Source organism: Phyllostomus hastatus, unplaced genomic scaffold (genome assembly GCF_019186645.2).
Source record: "Phyllostomus hastatus isolate PE091 unplaced genomic scaffold, TTU_PhHast_1.1 phas_scaffold_78, whole genome shotgun sequence".
NCBI classification, from domain to species: domain Eukaryota; kingdom Metazoa; phylum Chordata; class Mammalia; order Chiroptera; family Phyllostomidae; genus Phyllostomus; species Phyllostomus hastatus.
The window spans coordinates 35,705,217-35,724,294 of NW_025334041.1; the positions used below are offsets into that span (position 1 = coordinate 35,705,217).

Genomic DNA, 19,078 nt, shown 5'->3' on the forward strand with positions numbered 1-19,078 from the left:
GAATCCAACAGTAATGAATTTCTTTGTAATTTATTTTATCTATTGGTTATATAGACTTGCAACTCCCACAAGCCGTAGGTTATTTAGTGTTGTGATGGCATTCGAATGCATATGCACGTGATTATGATGTGCATTGCATTTTAGTTGTATTATATTTTTGCAACTCCAGATACTGACATATATGAGATATCCATAAATCTATCTGGAGTCACAAAAAAGCAAAAATATAATAGGATTAAAATATAACAGACATATATTATATATCTATGTACACCTATCTATCTACCTACCTATACATCAGTGTTATGTTCTCTGCTCTGGAAATGTATGTTAAGTGTGAGAATTTTTTTTTTAAAGATTCTATGTATTTCTTTCAGAGAGATGGGAAGGGAGGGAGAGAGGGAGAAAATCATTAATGTGAGAGAGAAACATTAGTTAGCTGCCTCTCGTACACCCCCAACCAGGGACCTGGCCCACAGTCCAGGCATGTGCCTTGACTGGGAATCAAACCAATGACATTTTGGTTCACAGGCTAGCACTCAATTCACTGAGCCACATCAGCCAGGGCAAAGTGTGAGAATTTCTTAACCACTCAGTGTGGTTATTTAAAAAATCCAAGATTTGTTTTTCTTTCAATGATACTGGCCTCCCATGTTAGAATTAATGAACTGACCACTGAAACTGAGAGTGTGTGGATGTGAGCTGTAAACTTTATTATTATTTTTAAGGGATTTTTTAAATTTATTGACTATATGCACTTGTATCTGCAAATTATGGTAAGATATGAACACATTTTACAATGTTTATAATACAGAACACTCCAACTCCCAAATGACAGGTATTAATTTATTTATTTGCGATGCAATCTTTATTGTATTTTTTCCCATTACCATTTAGTTCCCTTACACCCCCTACCCCCACAGTCACCACACTGCTTTCCATGTTCATGAGTCCTTTCCCCTTTTGGAGCTATAAACTTTAGACAGTGTCACCGATCTACATAGCTTGCTTTGTCAGCACTGTGATTCATCACTTCTGACACAGGGATGTGACAGTTAAACACCACCCACTTGTCACAAAAACTCTTTTTTTCTCAGGAATACAACCTAAGTTTATTCTTTTCAATGAGTTTTTTCATTCTTTGAAATGCAAGGCTAGTTCTACATTTAGTTTACCTTTGTCACTATTTCTATGCTTGTTTAAACCATGGAGATAAAATACAAGAGTATAAAGAAAAGATAGGAATCAAAATAGAAAAACCCAGAGGTATTCTAGTGCTGAAATATATACTAAAGAATTTAAAATATTTCTTCAGGCATATAGTAGGTGTTGGTCATTACCTCATTCATTCATGTTTACCAGCTTCTATTGGCATAAATTCCCCACCCCACTCTATCCCCTGGTCACCAAAAACTTCCCTAAATTAAAAAAGGAGCTATTGATAAATAATGTAAACACACACACACATATTCATTCCTAATGGATTCTGGAGGACATTAATGTCTTATTCTTTCTATTCAATTCCATGAATGTGACATGGTATTAAAAATATCCAGACAAGTAGGAAATGCAAATTAGATACAGTATCTTTTACTCTTAGAAACTGATGGGATATTAGCACTATTCGAAATGGCTCTATCATGTTAGCCAGTGTGGAGATCTCCTCTGATAGAATGAACTGTGGGTCCCATAACTTCTGCTGAAAAGCTTCCTACAATGGGGAGGTTGCTGTATCAAATTTGTCATAGCTCTAATTATCATAAAATATTGTGAGAAATAAATCAACCTGTTTCCTGTGGGGGTGTGATACTCCTGCTACACAAATGCTATGATAATCGTGCTGCTTTAAGATATAGTTGAATGTTGAACTTACACTGTGGCTTGCACTCAAGAACAGGAAGAGAGACTCTAGGAGAGAAGAGGGAGTGTTTAGTTTCTCCTGTTCTGGGCTGCCAAAGGGGATGGTATGTTAGTGCCCACTATGCATAAGCAGGCCAGGATTTAGGAACTGTGAGGTGTCAAGAAGAGAGACCTGTGAAATTGTCACTGGTGGCTACAGTGTAGCTAATTCCTAAGAGCAAGTGAAATGGAAGCGGTCGGGGAGCACTGAGAACAGGCCAGCTCCAGGGGCCCAGTTCTTGTACTCTGTGACTGTTCTTCCTCGGCAATCATTTAGTACTTAATAAAGTCTTATTGAAAGCTTTAATCTGTCTAAATTACACTATAGGGCACTCAGGAAAGAGGATTTTGTTCACTACCCTGTATTAAAGTGGATGTATTAAGTTGGGACGAGACAACTCAAGCCTGCACCACGAAGGCAGTTGGAAGCAAGTGGTAAAGAGCTTTCACAGAGAGCGAGGCAGGGCTGCTCCGTTTGCTGTCTCACAACTCAGAATTTATACTTTCAAGATTAACTCTTGGAGTTGGGTGTTTTTTTATTACTGAGTAGGTCATATTGTCCAAATATTGGTCTTTATAACTTTACCATGTGTTTCATTTATTAAACTGATTCATCCTTCTGGAGATATTCTGAGTAAATAAAGTGTTAAAGTGTATTATGCCATTTGTGATATTTCTCCTAAATCCTGTCTTCCAAAATGACTGTGGTTTCTTCAGCCATCCTAGTGCCTGTGGTTCCCATGTGCTTTATCATCGTGGTAACTATTTCTGGAGCCTCATATGCCTGTCACATTGTAGCATAAATAACCACTCAGATACTAGCAGGGCACCGGGACACTGCAGAGCATGGTGGCTCCACTGTCTTCTTTGTTCTATATGCTCAATTTCCATCCATTCCATTTTTCCAGTTTTTTTTTAGAAATTGAAAAATTTTGATAGAAAAGTATTATGATCATCTAACCCTGTGAGCAAAGGAAAGAAATCAAGCTTCACACCAAATATATATTATTTTAAATGTATGGCTTTGAGTAAATAAATACATTTGTGCTGGTTAGCCTCCAAAGTAGTTTGATTGCTATTTTTATAACTTTGTCTTCCTTGGCAAAATAAGTCACTTGAATAATCAGATATGAACTTCTCTGGGCAGGTTTTGGGATTAATGAGCCAAGAAAGTATAAACCATGAGTGAGACAACTCAGGGAGCAGATCCAGTTCCTAATGGAGAGGTAGAGGGGATGGCTGAGGGAAAGAGGGGAGGGGAGAGGCAGGCATGAGGCATGGGCAACGGGGGCCAACAGCCACTACTTCCTTCTGTTTTCCTCCTAGTCTGCTGCAGACAATAGACATCGCTCCCCTTTAATAAGATGCTGGCTCTTCTGTTAGTCTGATATTATTTGCCCACATTGGTACTGTCGGATTTGGCTGCTTGTCTATCCATTTCTCCTCCTTCTCCAGTTCCACTGGATAGCTCAGTGTGATTTTCTAACAACTCGGTCATCCTTTTGGCTATGTTGAACTTGCAGATAACTAAAAGTCTTTAGGCTTTGTTCATGGAAAATGCTAACAAGGAAGTTCCTTCATCCTTTATTTTCATACCTACCTTTTTAAAGGCACAGTCCTTTATATTTAATCAAAACATTTATGTGTATGTGTATATATATTGTTAGCTTTGTCAAATAACGTATCATAATCTTTTAGGGTCCAAATTAATTTATTTAAACATTTCCTTCCACAAATTGATAACATCTATAGGTATTATATGCTTGTCATCTGCATCTTTATCATCCTTATCATATAAAATGGTCAGCTAAGAGATTAGAATCCCATAGCAAGTCACTACAGAGAGTAAGTGAATCAGGAACTATATGATACATTAGTTAACATGATGCGGTCATTTATCCACTATTACTATGTACTTCTATCCCATTATTTTTAGTCTACACCAATCCATCTTGCCTAGAGTAATAATAAAAAACTTCCAAATGCCATGTAAAATCGAGAAAATCATTTCTTATCATGGAATTTCAGAATTAGGAGTTTAGGAATCATGTGCCACATTCTCACCTTGAAGCAAATATTGATCTACTACCTACATTGTATATTTAACTACATTTACCTCAGACTGCAAATATTCTACTTAAGAGCTCCATTCACCTTCTTAGGGATCAAAATCTCCTTAAAGGTCTATTTTAGAAACAGTATTATGATCAGTACATACAGTTTTCATAACACATCTCTTAATGTTTTTGTTGGAAAAGTAGATAAATATTTGTACATTTCCAGATTTTCCCCATCTTTCTTAATTGCTGTGATTTCTCAGAGATGATATCTGGGATGTTGTATTCTATCCATAAATCCCTTCTAGACAGTAAAATTCCTTGATCTTGGAGATGCAGAATCATTTAACCTAGTTAGGTACTTCCTTCCAATATTCTTACCCTCCCTGGAATTCCCCCATTAGCCATGGGTTGTCCTTCCAAGGTGATGACTTGCTTTGACAGAGAAAGAGAAGTAATGTTAACATGTCCATCTCTGCTTAGAGGAATGGGTATAGCCCATTCTTTCCTTCTTGCTTGAAACATAGCTTTTAAAGTTCTTTTCATGTTTCTTAGCATTATCGATTAGTCTGAGTTATTGCTACTATATTCCTAACACTGTTTTTAGATGTCTATACCATTCTTTTGTATTCCATTTGTAGTTCTGTGCTTCTTCTTTCACCTTTTGTATATGACCTTTAAAATGTTTTGTTTTCTGTTTATAAAAGAAATCTTTACTGAAAAAAAAAGTGAAAGCCAGAGACCAGTAGAAAGACTAAAATAAAAAAACAAAATCAACTGACATTCCAACACTTATAAATAATAATCATTCATGTTTCAATATATTTCAACATATCATTTTATGCATATATTCTTTACTTGGGGTCATTTTCATACTTATATTTTTATTCTGCATTTTTAATTTATAAGATTTTCCCCAGTAGCATGCAATATTTATATACAACATAATTTAGTTGCTTTAAAATATTTTATTATATAAATTAGAATGCACTTACCAGTCTTTTTTTTTTGAAATGTGGGCTCTTGTAATATTTTGTTCTTACAAATAAAATTGTGTTGAATATTCTCACCATATTGGACTGTTTTCTACCTCACAACAATAATTTATTTCAATCATTTTTATTTTTCTTATGTAATTAAATTTATAGTCATAATTTAATTTCAGAATTCTTATCCCTTGTAAGCCATTTTTTCATCTGAAAGAAAGTTTGCTATTTCTCTGAAATCTCAGAAATATTCTTTCTGAGATGAGAGTTTATTTATCTGCCTAGGTGACATATTTACCTCCCCCAGAGACACCCCTCAATTCCCCAGCTGGTTATTCCTTCACAGCCAGACTTAAAATTACAGATGAATGAAGTGTTAAAGTTGATAAAAATCTTAGCAATGTTCTTTCTAAGGTACTCTTGTTTTCTGTGGTCTTCTAAAAGAACAAACTAACAGCAGAGGGACATGTTTTGTACAGGTTTGTTGACAAAACATGCTTGACTTGAAGAGAAGGTCCACAGAGCAAAAGAGAAATCTGAAACTGAAAAGCATTGCTTGGTCAGGTGAAGGAAACTGAGTCTCTAGATAATGGTAAGGAAAGTAATATTACAGTTAAGATTGGTATCTTAGGGTTGTTTTTTTTTTAAAGAATTTATTTAATTATTTTTAGAGAGAGGGAAAGGGAGGGAGAAGGACAGGGAGAGAAACATCAATGTGAGAGAAAAACATTGATCATTTGCCTCTCCTTCTTGACCTGAATGGGGATGGAACGCACAATCCAGGCATTGCCCTGACCAGGAATCAACCTGGCAACTTTTCACGTTGCTGGATGATGCCCAATCAACCAGGCCACACTGGTGAGGGTAGCTTCTTAGTTTTAAGCAGGGCATTGGCTGGTAATGGGTATCTAGGGTTCCAGGACTACTTTTCCCCCCAAGCAGAGCTGCCATGGTGTGAAGGTGCCAAATGGATTAGTGCTTAAACTAGAAATCATGTCCCAATTGAGACTGTTAGTGGTAATCAGAGATATAAATGGAGAAATGCAGAATGGGTTGGGGAAGACTCAGGGATAGTAATCAGGCAGATACTGGAGCTCTACAATGGGCTCAGGGCTACTAGAGGGTTGGAATTCAATACGTATGATCTGCCCCAGTCAAGGTTGGTTTAGAAACTGTATGAGGCTGAGAATGCAGGCTGAAGGCTTTGGTGCCTGCTGTGGTGAAAGACTGTACTGGAGAAGAGGCAGGAATGACCAGAATCAAGGCATGACTGGACTAGATACTCTGATTTTGACCAAAAGAGTTTCTAGCAGGTGCAAAGGTGGCTAAACACTGTCTCTTTGTCATTACTTCACCTCTGTATAAGAATCTACTAGAGCACCTTTGTTCATATACTTAATCTAAATATATGGTCTGCATTATTGCCCAACTCCCAATAGCACTTTTGTCTCTTTTCTTCTATGCTGACCCAAGTAAATGTTGCTATTCTTCTATTATGCCTATTTTTAAGTGATGTTTGCATCCTCTTGAAAGAGAAGCTAATGCCTGGCCCATTGAAAATTTTGGTAACAGGGTATATTTTTTAATTTACATGTTTTTATCATTAGTTACACTACTTAAATTAGAATATACCTATGAGATTATATCTGACTCCAAACAAAATTTACTGTGTTTATTAGACTCAGTCTGTCTGCTTTGGTATGTTGATTTGTGGGTGTATTTTTCATACTAACCACATCCTGCTGCTTTTTTATGAAGATTTACTTGGTATTCCTCCTTGATGTTAGTTTTTCTATGTCATTATATGTATTGTTTTCTATGCTATTTAGTGTTATACATTTATCAGAATATTTTTCTCCTCTTTAGATTTTAACCTAAAAATTTTGATTAGATCAGCAGCAATTCTTACAGACATTTTTTTTGAGGTTCTTATAAAATATACTTCATGCCTCGCCAGAAACTACATCAGATACTCTGGTAATCTTTACAAAATTTCTTGGCTCTGAATCATATAAACATATTGATGAAATTCATGTAGCTTCTGCTGAGAGCTTTAGCTTGAAAAAAAAAAAAGCCTGAGGCTTAAACGTTTTCTTTTTTCTCTCCCAAATGGGGCAATATGGTGTCTAATGCAGTCACATTCTTCTTTTGATATTTGAGAACTTATTTATTGCTGTTATGGTTTTTAATATTTCTCTCTCATACTTTTCCCATTATTAAACTAACAGAATATGGTTTTAGAATTAAAAGAAAATTAAATCTCACCACTTTAAAAGGTCTATATTATGAATTATTTTTTGATATTTTATTCCTTGAACATATTTCAAAAGAAAAGTTCTGAGACATATAAATATATGAAGGAATTTAAAATAAATACAATATCTCAGTTAGTGAAAAAACCTTGGTTTCCTCATTTTTTTTAAGGTTTAGTTCTCCACCCAGAAAATGAAGTAATCAGACTTGACTGTAAGTCAATAAAATCATAATTTTATTTAGAGTATAATTCTTTAGGCAAATGGTTTTTGAAAAATTGACTACAGTATTCCATCTTCATTCCTAACCCGTTTGTATGTTAAGCCCAATCCTGGTTGTTCATTTTCAGTACTGCTTTTTTAAGGCCCCTGGTAGAATATTAGTTTTCACTTCCCTTGGATTTGGTTTTCTGGTTCTCAGCCTAGGATTATTTAAGTTTCTCCTTCTGGTCGCCTGAAGGCCGCCAAGTCAGGCAGACACAGAACATCCTGGAGTTAGGGATGTGGCAGTTTCCTTGAAGACTTGTAACTCAGAGTGGCTTACCACTTCTTGTCTGCTAAGGAGGGTGGGCTAGGTCTAGAAATCCTGCTTGAAGAAAGTAGTGTCTTTCCAAAAGGGACTACAGGTGATCTATTTAGCAAATGCTAGACCACCTTAATTGTACTCTTGGTTCCCCAAGAAGCACTGAGGATGAAGTATATCATCAAAGCAGAGGTGACACTGAGACTTTAGGAATTATTCTAGAGCTTATGCTACCCTAATTTGTAATTAGGGTTACATGATAAGTAATATGTTGCCATTAGTGTACTGCAATTCAGCCAACAGCTTGACAGTGACCCCTGGAGAGGCCCTGAGCCAAACCACTCAATTAAGCTGTTTCTGAATTCCTGATCTTCAGAAACTATGTAAGATAAAAAGTGTTTGTTGCTTCTAGTAGCTGCATTTTGGGGTAAATTGTTATACAATAGTACATTATTAATTCACTGGCAGACAAATTACAAGTCTATCATAGCCAACCAGGTTAGGAATGATAAAGGTCTAGTTCAGGAGAGGTAAAGATAGCTAGGACAGAAAACATAAACATATTAAGAGTTAAAAATCTCTTGGACTTGGATGGTGATTAAATGAGGAGAGGGATGGAGGAGGCAAGGTTGACTCACACATTCCTTGCTCGGGTGGCCAGGTGAATGTTGAGGCTGAAACAGAAAAGGAGCATATTTTTGAAGAGAGAATGATTTTGGTCTTGAACACTGGGTTTGAAGTATCTGTGAGATATCTGGGTGAAATGTCCAGAATAGGTCTATCAATGAAGAGGCAGGACTCTAGGAATCATCAGCATAGGGGAGATAGTTGAAATTACAAACAAGGATATGAATATTTAGGGAGGTATAAACAGTGAGAAAAACAGTTGTTTGAGGAAGCAACCTGGAAAGAGGTGGCATGTATAAGACATTTCAGGAAGGCACAAAAGATACCAGACCGGTAGTGGAGAAACTTGAAAAAGTAGATGATTTGCTTTCTGACATTAGATAAAACATCTTATTCTTTGACACTGGGGAGAAGTGACAAGAATAGGCACGCACTTCAGGTTACATTTTGAGTTGGACACGTAATTAATTGAGAGAAATCATTCTTGATGGTGAGTTTTCTAGCTGAAGAAGAAGGCAAGGTCACCTGCCTTGAATAAAGGTGGTAACAGTTGAGTAGAGAGGAGAAACTTTGGAGTAGCTGTGGAGGAAAAGCAAAGAGCAAGGTAAGCAAGATTAATGGATGGATTGTACTGAGTACTTAGCTAAGGATTAGAGTCCATGTCTTTGAAGTGATACCAGTAGGGGAATAAGACAATAAACACAACTGGGGCTCTTTCTGTTTCACTTCAGCTGAGCCCTAAATTGATAACAGTACCATAGAAATAGCTCACCTGTGCAACACATTCTGAAAGATTGTGAAATTGGTTTTTTAACCCTTAGTTAATCACCTTTCTGTAGGATAAGAGAGAAGTCACTATTGATGTAAGAGATATTGAAGAAGAGAGTTTGGTTTTCATTGTGTTCACCACTCTCAGCACATCTATAGAGAGGCAGAGTGCTTTTGTAGGTTTTAAGTCAAGCTAGAGGAAGACACTTGAGAAAGCTTGACCTGAGTCCCCTAGACTTAAGGGGACATAGTCAAAAGTTAAGGACCTGTCTGGGAAAAACCAAATAAACAAAAACAACAAAAAAAAAACCCCAATGAGATGCTTTAGGACCTAGTTGTACTTACACTAGCGATGGGGCAAAGCTGTATTTCTTATTTACCAGGTGTGTTTCCAACAAGGGAGCCAACCCATGATCTCCTTAAAAAGAATCTTGCCCCAAGCAACCCTTCGGGATGAGGTGGCATCTGGAAAAAAAGTAGTGCCAAATCTAAGGATTTATAGAAGACACCCCCAGGGTGAAATCAGGGGAGGGTAAGCAAGAGAAGAGTCTTTAGTCAAAACTGCTAATGTGTACCGTAAGTCACCATTGGGTATACATTGTGCACACACACACAAAAACTGATGCTAAATCACAAATGTGCCTGTCAAAATAGACTGTTTTTGCCTATTTATCTCTTTTCCATTCATTCCCTACCTTAGTCCAATGTGGAGATACCAACACAGCACCCATGGAATGGGGGAGGAAGCAGAGTAGGAAGAGAAAAGGTCATAATTGCAATTCTTTCTCCATTGCAGGCCTCCCCAGTCAATGGCCGTGAGCTGGAGCAAGAAAATTCCTACTTGATTTCACATTGGACTGTACTGGACTGGTTGGAATTCTCTTTAGAATGGACTAGACATTTTATTACCTAAGATCAATGAGAAAACCTATGCAATGTGGCCGAGATTTTATCCAGGGGTAGGAAAAAGCAAACAAAACAGAACAACAGGAATAGCAATGAAAATCCCAGGACATTTGGCAGCACTGGGAAAATTAAGACTTCTTGCTATTTAAGTCAAACTTATTTAATAAAGAATAGTATTCCTTGGTTGGTTGATTTCCAGTAGTCCTCCATTGCTCAGATGTCCATTCGGGCCTTTTTTTGTGGTGAAATCAGTAAATGGATGAGGACATGAAAGAATCAAAGGTGTTAGTAGGAGAATGGTTCAAATGGTATCAGTAGAATGGTTTAATCATAAAACTCAGATTGAGTAAAGAAGGAAACTAAGTAGGGTTAAGGCAAGGAGAAGCTGAGAGAAGTGAATTGGGGGTTGGAATTCTCAGGAAGTTGATGAATGAAAGAGAGCAAAATATACTACTCCAAGATATGCCTCTTTGGATAAATGATTGTTTTGGATTGGTTACATTTAAGAGAACAGCAAATAAGAGGAAGTTCTGAAAAAACTGAGTAGAAGTTACTTTTTTATAAGTGACATTTTATTTATAAGGGAAATCTCTATTTGTAAGGGTGTCTCCCTTTCTGTACCGAGAACAGAAGGATGACTAAATCTAGAAACTCTTAGCAGTGGAGAAGGCATGTGACTAAAGTCTGCATAACAACTTTACCCTTGTTTATTGTGCTCTGACTAAATCTGCAAAACACCCTATCCTTGTTTATTGTGCTTTTCCAGGTGATCTCCCTCGACTGGCCTCCCCACCCTTCCTCCTTCCCTGCAAACACCTTCTTTTCTCTTTAACTGGAGATGGTATTTAGCCATTTGGGAGTTACTCAGTTTTCCTGGGTATCTCCCATGTATAAAGGTGGTACACATATTATTAAACTTCTATTTTTTCTCTTGTTAATATGTCTATTTATTTCAGCAGGAATATCAGCCAAAACCTTAGAAAGGTAGAAGAAAATTATTTTTTTCTTCCCTAGAAAGAGCAGTTGACTTGGAAACCAAACAGTGAGAGAGGTGAAAGGATCAGAGGTTGTACACAGACACCTAAGATTAAAGTGTTGACACATCCCAAGTTTTCTCAAATAGCTAAATAATTCATTTCAGCAGATAATATTGAGTATATGGTGAGTAATACAGAGTTTAATCTCAACATGTGAGAGCAAAGAGGGGCACAATTAAGAAAGTCTGAATATAAATATTATAAACAAAAAAATGGGCACAAAATTTGGTGAAACCACATAATTGAGAATCACTTAATATTAATTGTGCACTCACTATGTGCAAAATAGTATGCTAACTTCAGAGGAGAAAAAAATTGAAGAAAAAAATCTCAATTTTCCAGCACTCAAGTTCTGAAAAATTGAAACTCAGTTCAATACTCAGTTAAATTGAGTATTCAGATTTTTTTTCAGATTTTCAATATTCAAGTTCAATACCCTTGAGTATTGAAAATCTGATGAGGGAGTCAGAAATGGGAATACATAATTAGCATACGATAGAGTGAGTGCTACTAAAAATGTTGCAGAAACACTAGGAAGTTAAGGGAGTAAAAAACAAATATAAAACAAAAAAAATCTTATCTTGTATTGGGTGACAGATTCAAGTCTTAAAGGATGAGGAGATATTAGAGACCTTTTTTGTCAAGAAATCAAAGACAAGGAAAGGTATTTTATATTTCAATTAGAGTTTTGGACATATTTCATGAAGGCTTCATTTGAGATAAACCTTGAAGAATAAGTGGGGGTTTTGAAGGAGGTGGTGGGAGAGAGAAGGGGAAAGGAAAAAAGACTGCATGGGACCACCCAGGGAAGGCACTGAGAGACCTGACCAACAATACACACTTAAAAGGAAAGAAAGTCTGATGCAGGATGGTGAATGAGGGGGTGGAAAAGAGGAGTGGATTCCTGAAGCTATTTGGGAATAGAAAAACTGAAGTTACTGACTCAATAAATGGGGGGGGGAGAGATTTTTTTGGATTTCTAAGGACATATAATGGAACATATGAGAATATGAGACTTCTAGTAAAAGATACAGGAAAATCGTAAGGAGGTACTGGTTGATAAGACAGGTTATAATGAGTTTGAGAGTGTAGCTGTATATCCTGCAGAATTGCCTGAGAGACAGTTGGAAGTATGAATCTGAAGTTTTGGGGGAAGATTAGGGGTAGACCACCAGAAATTATCTGCTTAGAAGTGAATGGTTGCAGCCACAGAAATAGGTAAGATTTCTGACCTACTGAGTTTATTACAAGCTCTTTACCTGATATGAGTTATGAAGTCCTTAGAGAGTATGATGTAAGCTATGAATCTCTTCACCAGAAAACTGTGCAAACACACAAATATAAAGTTTGGTTGGTAGACTTTAGTTTAAGATTTATTGGTAGTAAAAGAAAATAGCCCTGAGGAAAGAACTTTGTAAAACACTTACATGAATAGAAAAGATGACATAGCAACAGAAAACAAGACACAGTGAGGGAGATGGTTTTTAAAAGATTCTTTAAAGTAGTTAGTGCTAGTGTGTTGCAAGAGTCTTAAAACTGAGGAGAAGTTGTTGATTTTGGTGATCATTGGATTAGTTCATTGTTGATTTAGCACTACAGGAAGAAATTCTTCAGCTGAGTAGAGGGAACAGAGCCAAATTGCAGAGAGCTAAGTAGTAACTGGATTTTGAGACTAAGTAGAGATACTGTTTGGAGACCTAAGTACATTCTATTCTTATACTAAGTTTATGAACCCTGAGGAGGAATTCTCTCTCAAGGTAGACTCCCTATAGTTAACTGAGCCTAAATTTCAAACTAGAGGCTGGTGGCCATTTGTTGACAGAGGCCTCTCACTTCTCAGAACTCTCGGAAGAACCCCAGACTTGTCATCTCCATATTGCCACCTAACTAAAAAACTGTGACCTGTTCTGGTCAATCAGAGCTATGTAACTTATACCTTCATTTGCATCTACATCAACCAGCCTGAACTTATCAGACCTGATGTCCTCATTTGCATAAGCGGACCTGAATGGGAACCTGGGCAGGAACTTTCCTGGGCAGTGGCTGTTAGAGACAGCCTCTCCTCTGTCATTGCAGAGCACAGTTTGGGTTGCTGCCTGATTCTACATTTCTTAGATTGCATCCTTTGCTCAAATAAATGCTTTTCATTATTACTATAGCCTAAAATTATTTTTGGTTGATAAGTTTAATCATAAAGGTAAAAGGACAGGAGTGACTTGAAGGAATATGCAGTCTTGGGAAGAATTTTGGTATATTTTAAAAATTGAGCATGTTTTTACGCAGAAGAGAAGGAATCAATCTAGAAGGCAAAGATATAAGAAATAATAGTCAAAGACATATCAATTATTGTTATTTAAAAATATATTTTTCCTGTGAAATGCTACTTCAAGCTGCAATTGCATTTTTGAAAGACAAAATAATATCATTTCACACTGATGATAGTAACTCACTGCTAAGTCTTTTTTTTTTTTTATCCTCACTGGGGGACATTTTTTCATTGCTTTTAGTGTGAGAGGGAGAGAAAGAAACATTGATGTGAGAGAGAAATATTGATTGGTTACTCCCGTACTCTCCTGGACCAGGGATTGTGTACACCTGAACTGGGGATTGAACCCCCGACATAGGTAAGTGCCCTGATCAGGAATTGAACCTATAACCTTTTAGTTACAGGATGATGCCCCAACCAACTGAGACACGCTGGCCAAGGCTCACTGTTAAGTCTTATAAGAATACATTCATGGTGCACAAAGAAACATTGAAAAACAAATTGTGTAAGGAAGAGTAGCCAACTGTAAAGCTTTTCTTGCTCTAGATCTAGTGGACAAGTTCTTACACAAGAGGGTGCAATATTGGGCAGTGCAGAGCAGACATTCTCAGTAGCAGAAGCTAACTGTTAGGTCTCAATGTTTTTGCTCATTAGTACTTATTCTTTCTTTCATTGGTAATGTCATGTTTTTAGCCTTGGCTGTCAATTTGGAACCATGTGGGGAGGTTTAAAAAATATGAAAGCCTGTATCCCAACTTCAGTTCTCATATTCTCATTTAATTGGTCCGGGTGGGTATTACCATGGAGAATCTTTAAAGGTGATGTTAATGTGCAACCAACCTGGAGAACCACTGATTCAGCATATTTAGTTTGGGTTTCAGTATCTCCACTGGAGATAATATGAGGTCTGTCCAGAAAAGGTCCAGCCATTCTTGATATAAGGGGAACAGTTTGTGCCACATTAATGTAACCTTATAGCCAAGGAAAGTTGACTGGAATGTGCATTCGTGAATAATGACCACTTCACTGTACTAGTCAGTGGGTGTGGTAGATGCTGTTGAATGAATATATGTACTGTGTGGGCATAACATTCAAAATAATGGAGAGAGCAGAGCAAAGAATCTGCATCAGATTTTAGGTTAGGCTTGAACATTCCTCAGTGGAAACTATTTGGATGGTTCAGATAACTTTTGGGGATGATGCAGAGTGTAGTGCAAATAAGTGTGGCACAAACACTTCAAAGATGGTTGAGAATCTGTTGAAAATGATCCACATTCTGCAAGGCCTGCAACAAGCAGAACACCTGAGAATGTTGTACCAGCTGCAATCAACAAAGATTGGCAACTGACAATGCAAGAAGTAGAAGATGATCTGGGGATTCCAAAAACTACTAGGTCTGAGAGTTTGATGCAGGATCTTGTGGCAAAATTCATTTTGCAGCTTCTGCTACCAGAGCAGAAGGAACATTATGCTGCAGCTGGGAGAACTGTGTGAGGTCCCATGGTGTCTACTTTGAAGGGGAATGAGGCATCATCCCCTTATGTACATTGTTGCTTGTATCTTATATCATCTTCAACAAATGTCTCTGTTTTTCATATTATGTGGCTGGATACTTTCTGAACAGATCTCATGTACTCCATTTAGGTATTTTCCAAAAGGTATGGAAAATATGGATGCTAGCCAAAGCCTGGAGGGTCTTAGAAAACTCCAGGAGAAATATTTATTTCTCTGGAGCAGGAAGACAAGATTGTTTTCCATATTTCTCCTTTTACTTAGCTTCATCGAGTCTTTTTAGCCATAGCTGCAAGAAAGCAAGCATTAACAGTAGTTTATTATTTGGACACTGTGAAATTCACATTCAAGAAAAATTTAATAGATAAAGCAAGTCTTTCAGGAGATAGACTTCCCTTTCTGAAATCACCATCAGGCTGCAGAAAAACTATAGTTGTTTTAGACAGTGTGTACATGCTAGTAGGAATGAGTCTCTTCTTCAGAGTCAATTATTCTTCCAGGGTAGGAGCAGTCAGCCACACAAATCTATTTTCAGATTATATTTTCTGGGTAAATCTATGCTAGGCCAGTAATTCATTTCCCTCTCCTCCTCTCCTTCAGGATTCACTGCTCTCTAAAGAAGAGATCATTAGCAAGTGTGAGAATTGCCCAAGGATTATATGAAGTTGTGGCAGCTAAAGTGAATGCCTCATTAGCATGTGAGAGAAAAGCCCAAACAACACCATCAAAGGGTGTTAAACCCATCCAATGGGATGGAGAAGGCATGGTTGGAATTAATTTAAATCACTTTAAAGCCAACAGGAATGAAAGGGGAATTATTTCCCTATTAGTTAAAATTTAGCATGCATATGAGTGAAGGTGTGTACATTGTGCATTTTCATCTGAATATAAACTGGCTGATTACCTAATTTGTTCTTAATGGAAGGTCTATATAATAAAACCAAAATTAAAAATATTTTGACATTTTATCTCTTCTTTGGAAACTAGAAGAATCCTAAGGAAGCAGTAACAAGAAAAAAGCTTGCCAGGAGAATATATGAAGCAACATATAATATGCAGCTGTCACTACTGTTAGGGACAATTGAAGTAACACTAAGACATATAAAAACAGGTCAACAATATGGTAGGCAGACCTCATGAAGGAGCTAATGAAGTCACTTAGTTTTGTCTTTAATTCGTATCCATAAACCAAATATTTCACACCAAAGAGGATAAGACTTGGAGAAATGGGGGGTGGGGGGTGGAAAAGAGGATGGATGGGAGAGGTAGGAATGAAAGAAACAGCAAAAAGAAAAGGCTCTGATTAGCTACCAAAATTTTCCTTCAAGCCTTTAGTTTGGCTTCCTCCTGAATCTGTTTAAAAAGACTGTTACTGGTTGGGTGAAAGTGACAGGAAGTCTTGGCGGGCAAGTGTTACAGATTGCAATGGAAAAGAAATGCCAGTTGGTATTAATGGACTTCCTGCTTTTCTACCCCAACTGGCATCTCTCAGGAGTACAGCACTTGGGAAGCTGAAAGTTTCTTCAAAGTTTCCTGGAGGTTTGGGCCTAGGCAGAAGAAACTGATGTAAAAGATTCAGGCCAAGGCACATAAGTTATTGGCAGCCTGTTGCTTGAGCAGACTTGATTTTGCCTCAGCTGTTTAGTCCTACTTCAGGGAGCATCTTCTGAGAGCAGAAGAAGAGCAGGTGTCAACCTCCACTCTGCCCCAACGAGGCTGAAATGTTAAGCTGCTGCTATATTGAAATGCTGGTCATAGAGAGATTACATAATGGGTTTAAGGCTCTGCTCAGTATTTATTGGAATAATCTTCTATTAGATAAAATCAGAAAAATGCAGGTAGCACAGTAGGCAATAGAAAATGCTAAAGGATAAATTAGAATTCTTACTGTGCTATGCACTGGTATCTCTTAACTAAAAGCCAGACAATCAATACTTGATATCATACATCTCAAACCACAGGTATTTTCCCTCTTTCTGCGTTAGGGACACAGTTGAATCATCTACCACTCTTTTATGCCCGCAATTCTGTAACAATCTGGGCCAGTTAGGCATCTCCACTATTCAGGTCAGATGTATAAGCACTGCATTGTTAGTTACCTAGCATATGTAGAACATCAGTCATTTTACAAAACAATTTTGAGGGATTTTGACATTTGCAATAGAGAAGATCCACTAGTCTTTGATAAGTTGCTTCCTGCTGCCTCCTTCCTGTCAGAGGTACTGAGCTTGAAAATGAGATCAAATTTCTGAAAAGAAATACACTTCATATAAATGTTCCTACTCATATTATATCATAGTCTCCTATGACAACTTTCGCTTCAAAATTTATTCTGGGTAGTTAAGTTATACAACAACATATCTGATGTGAATTTTGGCAAAGCAATGCACTAAGTGGATAACTTGCCAGGAACAGGTATCCATATGGAATAAACAGAAGTAATGAGAAAAGGTAAGAGCATGCTCATCAGGGGGCTGTGCCTCTGAATTTGTTTCCTAATTTGTCCTACCAAAATATCATTAAGCTCATCGGTGCTTCAATCTATCTTTTTAGTAAGATGCTTCATAAACAAGCTAATTTTCTTTTTTTTATATGCTTCTTACTGTTACTCTATTACAGTTGTCTGAAATGTTCCCCTTTTGTCCTCCTCTGTGCTGCGAGCCCCCTTCCCCCAGCTCCTATGGTCAATCCCCACACCACCGTCCATGTCCATGGGTCATCCATGCATGTTCTTTGACTAGTTCCTTCTCCTTCTTTCCACCATTTTCTCTCCCCTCCTGCCTCTGGTGGTTGTCAGTCTTTCCGTGTTTCCATGCCTCTGGTTCTGTTTTGCTCATTAGTGTATTTTGTTCACTAGATTCTTTTTATAAGTGAGATCATGTGGTATTTGTCTTTTGCTGACTGGCTTATTTCACTTAGCATAATATTCTCCAGTTCCATTCATGCTGTCACAAAAGGTTGGAGTTCCTTTTTTCTTTCTGCCATGTAGTATTCTGTTGCATAAATGTATCAGTTTTTTTGATCCACTCATCTATTGAGGGCATAATTTTCTTATTAAAAAAAAACAATGGCTGGTATGGATACTATAGTTCAATAGGAAAAAAATATGTTCTAAAACTTAAAGAGCTATTTGGGGAATGTGAATAAAAAAGAAAAAAAATAGCTTCAAAAGATTATGCTCTGTCTTCCAGAGAAGGATATTCACTTCTAAATATAAAGTCCCCATTTAGCATTGCTCAGGTTTTAGATGAAAAAATATCACAAATATGTCATTGACTACACATATTAGTTCTAAAGAGATTATTTTACTTTGTATAAGGTTAAGTGCATTAAGCTGAGAGAGGTGACGTTTTGTGAATGAAGTTATATTTTTGGCTGTAAAGAAGCAGTGTGATTTTTTGAAGCATCTTTTCATTTGCTTCTATAAATGACATTTTTTGGAGTCAGTGTTGAGAAAAGGAAGGCTAATCAGATCATTTTCCCAACTGTGAGATGAAAGATTCTTTCTCTCTATAAAATGAGTTATTAATTCCCAAAATTTTCCCTGGATTCCTCTGTCTATTAAGTGAAATTTAAAATCTCGAAGGGGTTATTTGGTTTTTGATATCCTGTATTTTTGTTAAAATTCATTTCAGCATGTTCCTGTAATTAACATGACGTCAAATTCTTATTTCTGACTTCAAGGTTCACAGAAAGTAAAGATTACAGTACGAATAGATAAAAATGATTAAAGGGTGTTTGTCTTTACAAAACGTGAACAACAGAGAGCATGTCTGACAGCCCATGTGGTGTTGTGTAGTGCTCAAACTTGTTCTTCCTAAGATTTTGCCAAATATAAGTAAACGTCTGACACTCTTAGTTAACATTTAAAAATACGCATTAGTTTCATAATCACTGCAGTGCAGAAGTTATTAAAGCTATAGCAGTTCAGCATGAAAGAAGTCGGGAAAAATTCTGCATTATTTTGCTTCCTTTGCCAAATGATACTGTATACGAAATCTTCATTTTCTTAATTTTAGGCTAGACATGTAATCTTCATAAGCATAAGAAATGCAACATATGGTTTATAGAGAAGACTCTAATATTCATAGTGGGATCTGTCAGGAAAATTCCAAAAAGATACATGGAAATTATTTGATAAGTGAACCTATTTTAATTAATATCTATACAAGATTACAAAGAGAGAGTTGAATCAGTTTGACTGTTAGTGGGACATTATTACAACTAGAATGAAGATTAAGAAAC

General features: G+C 36.9%; 1 protein-coding gene across 2 annotated transcripts in view; it reads right to left on the minus strand.

Moving 5' to 3' along the window:
- Positions 1–19,078, minus strand: part of GRM3 (glutamate metabotropic receptor 3) — a 204,377-nt gene that overhangs the window by 163,917 nt on the left and 21,382 nt on the right. The gene's annotated exons all lie outside the window — the stretch shown is intronic.